This window comes from Malurus melanocephalus, unplaced genomic scaffold (genome assembly GCF_030028575.1).
Source record: "Malurus melanocephalus ecotype Western Australia unplaced genomic scaffold, MMel_1.1 scaffold_448, whole genome shotgun sequence".
Classification (NCBI taxonomy): Eukaryota; Metazoa; Chordata; class Aves; order Passeriformes; family Maluridae; genus Malurus; species Malurus melanocephalus.
In genome coordinates this window covers 462551-471863 of record NW_026623680.1, presented here as the reverse complement: position 1 = coordinate 471863, position 9313 = coordinate 462551, and the positions used below count along the sequence as shown (strand labels likewise).

At 40.8% G+C, this 9313-nt stretch overlaps 1 long non-coding RNA gene across 1 annotated transcript; it reads left to right on the top strand.

Annotated features, from left to right (window-relative positions):
* Positions 1-2444: 2444 nt before the first annotated feature.
* On the top strand, positions 2445-8836 carry LOC130581941 (uncharacterized). The gene is made up of 3 exons (XR_008966278.1): positions 2445-4724; positions 5368-8255; positions 8710-8836. It is a non-coding gene; the product is annotated as an uncharacterized LOC130581941 (long non-coding RNA).
* Positions 8837-9313: the final 477 nt, after the last annotated feature.

Sequence of the window (9313 nt, the reverse complement as noted above, 5' to 3'; positions counted from 1 at the left end):
GCAGTGCTGACTGATGACATGAATAGTCAGCCTTCCCCACTTCTGAATGTAACATTTGATTTCATCTTKTATTAGGACTGAAATGATTTAGCTACTAAAACTAACTTAAAGTTGACACTGTTTTAAGAAATTATGGAAATTAATTATTTGCTTTGATAATATTAACATTAGTGAAGGTTGTTCTCTCTTCACTGGATGTAAATAACCTCTGATTACAGTATTGTGTATTTTAAAGGGGTTTGGTTTACATTAAATTATCCTATTTAAACATTTTTGCCTATGTTTATAGAAAATTTTTTGTAACATTTGTTTTTCAATATGCTAAATAAAAATTTTTAAGATGCCTCTAATGTTTTGAAATACCGATTTTACACAATTACAATATTTACCTTGTGTATTTAAGTGGTCTTTTCATTTCCATCATTCTGTGGACTTAATCAGTTGCATGAATCAATTGTTTTGATGATATAAAATGCAAATATAATTTTGTTTGCAGGTGACAAGTCTGTTGCTTCAAAGTTCAGGCTCAGTTTTGATCAGATTTGTGAATTAGTATAATTTCCGATTAAAAAAAAAAAAAACATTTAACACCAAGATGAGCTCATTAGCTTAGAGCCTGTTGTTAACACCACCAAGGTTGTGAGTTCAGAACCTGTGCAGGCTGTTCAYTTAAGAGCTGGACTTGATGATCCATCTGAGTCCCTTCCAACTCAGAATATTCTGTGATTTGTTGTAGCCATAGCAAAATAAGTCATAGGCTGAAGGAAAGKAAACTCTAGCAAAATACTTTGAAGTTGTAGGATGTAATTTCAAAGGTCACTTCAACCACCTGAAAGTGATTACAGAATTTCATGGCAGCTCTAGGAATGATGAATTAACAGAGAACAAAACCAAACCCAGCCTTGCACAATGATCCCTGCTGCAAACCGAAGGTCTCCATTCCAGGCAGCACAAAGTGTGTGTCCCCTTCCTGCTCTGGTAATTGGGATAAAGTGTCCCAATAAATCCCAATAAAGTGGGATTGCTCACCAGTGCAGGGCCTAGGGACAGGTGAAGCCCAGAGCGAGGTTTGTGTCTCAGAGCTGTGAACCCAAATGCAGTTYTGTGCTGCTCATAAACAAAAGGGCAGAGAGAGGTGCTCAAAGCAGCCAAGASCAGTGAGTTCCCAAGCTGTCAGTGCACACTGTGGCCCCATGCTCYCCTTGGGAAGCTTTTATTGCTGTATCCCGGGCCAGCACCATCCAAACAGGACACTCTGCCCTGGGTTAAGGGGTTTGCTGTGCACACACTCATTGTGATGGCCTCACATCCATCAGTGTGGGCTGATGTGTGTGCACATGGCTCTGTGCAGGCTGTCCCTGCAGCTCTGGCTCCCAGCTGTGCAAACAGGGGGTACAGTGCTAAACTGGTGCCATGAATCTCTGTGTCTATAAAAATCACATCATTGCGCAGGTTACCTGTGATGAATGTTCATTATTTATTGTTTCTCATGCCCTGAGCACTGTGCTGTGCTGCTCTAAATCACAYTGATAGATTTCTTTTTATCTTCTGCATAATGTGAGCTTTGTAAATGTCTCCTAGTGCCACTTGCTGATTTTTAAAAAGAAGGAACACCATGTTCAGCTGAATGCACTGAGGTGACATCTGTACTATTTCATTGCTTGCTGCACACGCATTTGATTGATTTGCTACAGGGTAATTGAACTTTGAGTTTTGCCAGGAAGTTCAACTACACTTTTCTTCTGTGGGGGTAYCTCAGTAATTGTATTTTTCATTATTGTATTGAATGCTAAGTGACTTGTCAGTGCAAGAAAGGCTTTGCTTAAGCTCTCTTGACCATATYTGTCTGTCTATAGATAGATAYAGATATCTCCAGCACATATACTATACAGCATATTATACATATTCTATTATACCATTTAGATCTCTGCAACAATATTTGCTGCAATATTAGGACCTGTGTCCTCTTTGACTATCCATCTCTGTCCGACTGTGTAGCCTGCAGTAAAGACACACTGACTGCTGTGCTTTTTGTCCCCTTAGAAACAAAGCCTGAGAATSAGAAGGACAACTTTCAGTGTGTCCTGCTGTTTCCTTCTCCACTTGGAAGCATTGTACATAACTGTGTGACTCCCAGGGTTAGCTGAGGAACTTAAAGCAAGCAGGAAACAAGTATTAAAAAATTCATTTTGGTACTGCCAGCAATGAAATCTCTGCATAAGGAATAATCTGTACCAGACTGTCTCCCTGGCCTTTCCCATGGTGTGGGATGTGTTTTCCCACACAACAGATCCTGGATCAATTCCATGGGTCAGAGGCTCCCAATTTGATTTTTCTTTMTTTTCTCCCTCAGCTCTYGCCGCTGGCAGTGGCRCAGAAGCCSCTCTTGGCTGTGCACGGGAGCTCRAGTCMTTTGTTTGGTGACAAACATCYRTACCCAGGTGGCTSTGGGGCCCAGGYTTCCCTSCTTTCCTCCCCTGCCCTTGCTGCTCTGCTCACAGCCAGGCCAGGCAGTGTTTCAGTGCTGGACAAAGAGCCAAGGGTGGACCCAGCGTTTGGGACCAGGGGAAGGTCTGAGCCTGCTGTGACCCACGGTGAGGTGCAGTCTCTGTTATCACCTGTGGCCTTTTCACCAGTCTGAATGCAGCCACCTCACCTGGGTTATGGCCAAGATGAAAACCACTGCAGGCAGCGTTTCTTGCCAGGCCTTTCTGTGAAAAATGGTACTGTCAAAGAAAAGCAAGGGCAATGTGACCAGCTCAAACATTTTCTCCAGCTAGTACCCCTAAATCTTCTTAGCACAAGTAATTTGTTTCCATTTACTATTAGAGTTGTTATTTTTCCCTTTTGCTTTTGTTATGTCTGCTTTTCTGTTGGTGGTTCTGTTCTAACCATAGGCTTTCCTTACAGATGGGTGAAAGTAAAATACACATGTAATCATGAAGAGCTATGTGTTTCATTTTTTTTTTTTTTTCATTTTTCTGGATGGGTTAGAGTTTTTTCCCTTCGCTTGCTGGTTTTTGCATTTTGTTTAATAAAAGTGATGATTAATGATACATTCTTTTTCTCCTCCTCTTTAAAGCTTTCACATACTCCTATATCAAAGTGCATAACAGTTGCTACTTTTATTGTGCAGATTCTCTAGAAGAAATGTAGTTTTGAAAATAATTTCTAATGTTATTTTCTCTTCAATATTTTTTTTCAGCTTTATGAAGTGTTACTTGTGGCTTAGTTTACCTTTTCCTTGCCTAAATGTGCTTCCACCCTCATTACCTTCCAGCCTTTCCTCACAGGCAGCTTGGCTCCATGAAAGCTCTACCATCTCCATTGGCAGGAGCATTTAAAAAAAGGAGTTTCTGTCCTGCAGTGTTTTCAACATTTTCAACATTTACTGTTCTGCATAACCCAGCATTGACTTCCTGAAAATTGTTCACAAAATCCTGATCCTAATGCCAAGCTGTCAGCAAACCCCCAGCCCCTGAGGAAGGCTGGCTCTWCCCCTGACCTTCACCCACAGCCCTGCAGCAAGGATTTGAACTTGTGCTTCCTCTTGTGCAGGGCATTAGACAGCTCTGAACATTAGACTAGGCTTGCAGTCTTTCTCAAGCTTCAAAATCCTTTTAAATTCTCTGTAGTGTATGCAGATCTCTGAGTATAGAGAATTTAAGCAACTTAACAGGGACTTAATTTACTTACTAATTTCTTACAGATTGTTGGAAAGCAGACCAGTATATTTCTGTTAAGGGATATCATAGGGTGTGGGTTCAAGCTGCTCTCTTGATTTTTTGGTRTGCTGGTGACACCAACCTTGGTATTACACTTTATTCCAAATTTCATCTGGAACCTGAGAAGTCTTTACCACTGTAGGTTTTGTTGCTTGTTTTTGTCAAAACTGGCATGGTCCCATAAGCAATTTTAGCTTCACTGAATTACTCTTCAGTATAGAAGTGTTTATTAAAAAAATCCTGAGTAGCAGCAGCTGATAATTTTATGATTGACTATGGTGATGTCTCCTGGCAACATGACTGAAGAAAGATCAACCCACATTGCTCATTTGTCCAGACATTTCCAGATTGCTGTGTTTATCTTGTTGATGCTAAGCTATTTCACTTCACCAGTACTCCCTGCACTGCATTTTGTGCTCATTTCATGCTGAAAAGGCTTCTCCCAAAGCGACACCAAAGGTATAAGCCCCATTCCCAGAGTCCTGTTTTGGGATGTGCAAAATGCCCTCAAGCAGCTGAGCAGTGCTACCCCTCATCACCAAAGCATTCACCTCCCTCTGTCCTGCCCTTTCCCAGCAGCTCTTTGTGCCAGGGTTTGCCAAGGATGGAGGCCTGTGGAGTTCATTTTGTTGCCTCACACAGGATTTCAAATCCAGCTGCAGCCTCTGGACCTTTCATCCGGCACCTCCTCTGTGCTGRTGACGATGACAAATGAGTGACTTGCTCACAGTTAACCTCACTTCAACCTCGCTGCATTTGTGCTGCAAAGGAGGCCAGGTGAGCATCAGAAGCTTTCCAGGTCCTGCCCCTGTCTCTCTTACTTGTGTGGCCTTAATTTTGACTTCTTTGGGGCACGTTCTAAAAGCTGCCTGTTTTTTACATGGCTTTGAAGGAAGTTTAAAGAAATCCTGTGAAGGTACCTTGAAAATGTTCCTGCCATCACTGTCCAGTGCCTGATACAAGTTGTGTTCTTCACTTCATTATTTAAACTGCTGGCAGGTGAGATAATTAATAGAATGCTACAGGGTAAGTTTTGCAAATCTAATTATTCAAAGGGCACTCAGATATGTTAAAAGGTCTCTTCATGCCAAATCTAAAGAAAGTGGTACAATTAAATAATAGACTAGTAGGGTTTTTTTTTTTTTTTTAAAAAAAAAAAAAAAAAAAAAAAAAAAAGAGAAAAAGAGAGAAAAAGAAGAAAAGGAAGAGGCCAGTTCAGTTGAAGTAATTACTTCTGTAGTAGTTGTTTAAAAGTCCTCCAAAGCCCTTGGTTTTGTTCTCTGGTGCCTTAATAATTTTATTGTCTACATTTGGATCAAGTTAACACATGCTTCTCTGTTTTGTACCGACCTGCCTTCATTATGTGGTTGGTATCAAGATACCCAGGAAATCCACWGCAGGGAGATCAAAATGGGGATATTGAACCAGTCASACAGTGCCAGCCACCCTCCAGAGCAACCAGAGAYACGGATCTGCTAAACWSGATGGGCCGGTGCAGGCACTGGTGSAATCTGTGTGAAAGATGCAGCTTCCAGAGATKGTTAATCAGAGGCTGCTTGGTGTGGAGGGAGGCAGGCAGGGATGCTGAAGTTATCCCAGCCTTGCAGTGACTGTCTCACCTGRCGGTGTTTTTATTCCTCAGGGTCTTTTCAAGTCACCTCTCTGCTCCCTTGATGGTGTGAATAAGGTTATCTCTGCAGGGCAAGCAGCTAAAGTGTCCCCTAGAGCCAAGGYATTTGCAGTATTTTTATTGTCATTTCCCTTTTAAGCCTCTGTCAGTAAGAATAGAGTTTGGCCTGCTGTATTCAGCTTAAGAAATTAAGGGAGTGGATTTCTACAAATGTTCCTGGATTCATATATCAACCCCACTCTCCTTGGGTACAGGAATCCCTCTGAGGCGAGAGTAGCAAGTTCCTGTAGCTGCCTCTGGCTGTAAGAAAAAAAAAAAAAAAGTTGAACAATTGGCTCTTGCTGTGGTTGAAAAGCACCAATAAAGGACTGTAAAGAGTTAAATCCTGCTGTATTTCAGGGCTTTTCCCTTTAGTCATGYTCCTCTTGAACTGAACACTCTTCAGAACACCTCTTCACACATTAGGCTCTCTGTTTTATTCTCACCTGTGCCAAGGTAAACCTTTCAGCCATTGGTTTGACCAGCCTTACAGAGAACAGAATTGGGCAATTTTGTCTAATCTCATCATGTTGAAAAAGATGTACTAAAACACGAAAATATTAAAAATGCAGTAGCTGTGCACAAGTCTATTGTCATCACATTTTTCCAAGAAACCATTCCAAGCTTTTATCTGTTGTTGAGCTTTGCTTCTATYGCTAATAAACCTGTATGAGACAAACAATGAAATATTGATTTGCCAACTTGAAACTATTTCAGCTGCCATTTTATTCAGTTTACCCACTGGCAGCACTGCAGAATGCAGGTTTTGTTGCAGACTGAATGAACCCATTGGTTTGAGCATGACACGGTGAAATTGTAACACAGCAATAAAATTGCAGGGCACATTTATGCCATCTGTTTCGTCGTGGAAAAGCAAAGAACATCTTAGTGATGGCCTCAAACAATAAATCTGGATTTAGAAAAGAAAAATAATTGGAGCTTGTAACGTTAGGAACAGCCTAAGATGTTGCACGTCCTCTATCCCCCACTCTTGCTCAGTGGTGAAATTCCCTCAAGTGTTTCTTGGTTTAGACATCCTTAGCTGTTACAGTCTGCTGGGTTAAGGGCTCAAAAAAACCCCTCTAAGCCACAGAACACTGATTCAACAAATGTTTGCCTGCTCCTATCTCATCTATTGCTTTTATCAGCTTTCTATTTCTGGAGTGGGCAGGCACAAAGGCAGTCAGGTTTGCATTGCTCCACCATCAGTCAGTGATAGGAAACAAAGTTCAAAGGTCATGTTTGATGAGCAAGGGGCAAACATGGAAGAGTTTTGTTCAATCTTTCATCAAAACAATATAAAATCTAAGATTTGAGCCCTGTGTTATCAGAGAAAAAGGAAATTAGATTGTTGTAATAAAAATAGAATGTGCAGAAAAGGTTTTTTCATTAGGAAATGAGTGATGTAAGATAGGAGGGTTCTCTTACTCTGTTCTCTCATCAAACATTTGATATTGTGGTCCTTATAKTTTTGAGTAACCTGTGATCTGAAAGATTGATCCAAAAACAATGTCTTGTAGCTGCTGAAATCTGTAGATACTGAATGTGATTAAAATGAGTCATGAATCCTGTTACTAATTATTTTTGTTGCTAATATAGTTATAAATATTATGGTTTATCTACCTAATAAGAATTTTTTTAAGTCTTTCTTCACCTTCAAACTGAAAGAGAGTAGATTTAGATTAGATATTAGGAAGAAATTCTTCCCTGTGAGGGTTGTGAGGCCCTGGCACAGGTTGCCCAGAGAAGCTGTGGATGCCCCATCTCTGGAAATGTTCAAGGCCRGGTTGGATGGGGCTCTGAGCAGCCTGGGATAGTGCAAGGTGTCCCTGCCCATGGTAGGGGGGGTGGAATGAGATCATTTTTGAGATCCCTTCCAACCCAAACCATTCTGTGATTCTATTCTGTGATTCCATTCTGTGATTCCAGTCTGTGATTCCATTCTGTGATTATTTGGTGGATGAGATCTCTTGCAGGGAGTTTCTCCACAGTTCCCTATTGTTTTCTAGGCCCTCTTTCCCAATCCTCTCTGATGTACCTGGATGACCTTCTGTCATAGTATCTGTTCAGAATCTGCATATTGTTTTATGGAAGAGACAAGGAGAAGACAAAAGATGTCAGAGGTGTTGAAGTCATTACTTTCTGGTGCAGCTACAGCACTGTGGTGTCTCAAGGCATCTGCACACACTCCCAGTGTCAAAATCCTTCCCAGGCACGTCCTACTCTGTTCAACTGCATCATCCCCTGTTCCTACTCCTGATTTCTTACCTGCCAAAATGTGGCACTTTCCTACAGCCTCCCCCACAAAATGCTGCTTCACAGGATGAGACCTKCATAGCTGATTGAGTCTACCAGCAGCTTCTGGGAAGGTTTGCATCCTCACTGAGCCCTCTCCAGTAGGCACCTGGTTCCCTGCCTGGCACAAATCAGTGCCTGTCAGATATTAAATGAGAAGGATGGAAGCAACTGTGTTTGTTTGTGTTTAAGCCTCAGAAGGCACAGTTTTCAGGTTTGTTTTTTTAATAGTGTTTGCCAGTTTTAAGATGAGAGCTTGAAAAATGTCATTAAAATGAAGAATGGTCACAAGGTAATAAAGAAACAATCTTCTTGCTTTAATGACTTGAGCTAAAAGCTAAATGACTGTAGCAGCTCAGATTGTAAAAGCAGTGGGAAATTTAATGAACAGTGACCCCACAGGAGAGTCAATCTGTCTCTTAATGTTTAGTTTTGTAATTTCTTCTGAAATGTAATAAACTTCTATTATATAATCTATTGGTTACAGATCCTGGGGTCAGGCTCCCATTGAGCTTAACTCTGCCAATCTGTCTCACTTGAAATTCCTGACCTTCCCTGTGAAATAGGTAAACATCCCAAGCAGGAAGTCACTGTGCAGGTACTCGGKGAAACAGCTTTGGTTGTGGGAAAAGGAAGTTGTCATCAACTTGACTGCAAAGGCTCTAAATGGTTTGCAAATTCCCTTAATGATAAGCTGATTCAGCCCRTTAAATTATGCAAAATATAATGAATGAAACTGTGATTAGTCAGTAGTGGCTGATGCCCCAGTTCTGTAACGTGTCATTCATCTGKATGCTGTAGAATACTGACTGCAAATCTTGTAGCAAAGGTGGTAATCAAATAACAGATAAAAATATGAATCTCTTTGCTTATGTTTAGCTACCAAGAACATGTATTTACTTCACCAGACAGTGGGAAGAGGCACCTTGAAAGTGGGACTGTGCATGGGTGGGAGATCACTTTGGAAGCAGCCGAGCTGACAAAACTCTTCAGACTTTGCCTCTCTTTTTTTTTTACCAGTGAAACGGTGGCAATTATCCAAAATCCAACATCTGCATGTGCACATCCATCACAGTGCTCAAATTTAACTGGAGATTTGTGAATTGTTTACAAACTGCATATCACACTAAATCTGTATTTTTTTCTTTATGATGCTTTAATGAAAACTGTATAGCCCCATTTGCACATATTTACATATGTATCTTACAGGTAACATTTCTTCTAAGTCCACTCAAGTTTGTTTTTGCTTAAAAGTCTATTGCAATTTACTGTCAAATATTTAATACAAGTAGAGAAACACATTTTAAATGTCACATAACTGTTTTATCATTTCCATTATTTTTTTTTTCTCTTTTCTCTTTTTTGTTGCTGGCTGGCATTTGGTTCTGAGGGCTGGAAAAGCTTTTTTCCCCAAATGGTCCTTTTCCAAGAAGCAGATCTTGTTATGTGAAGGAAGCTTTCCATCCAATGGTTTCTTAGTGTGGAAGTGCACTGAAAAGCTTGTGAAAATTGATCTGGAGAAGGCCACTATTTTAATGAAGAAGAAAATGAACCTATAAATAGTGATACTTTAGGTTTCAGGCTGTCCTGTCACCAGAGCAGCCCTGGAGCAGAGCCAGGATGG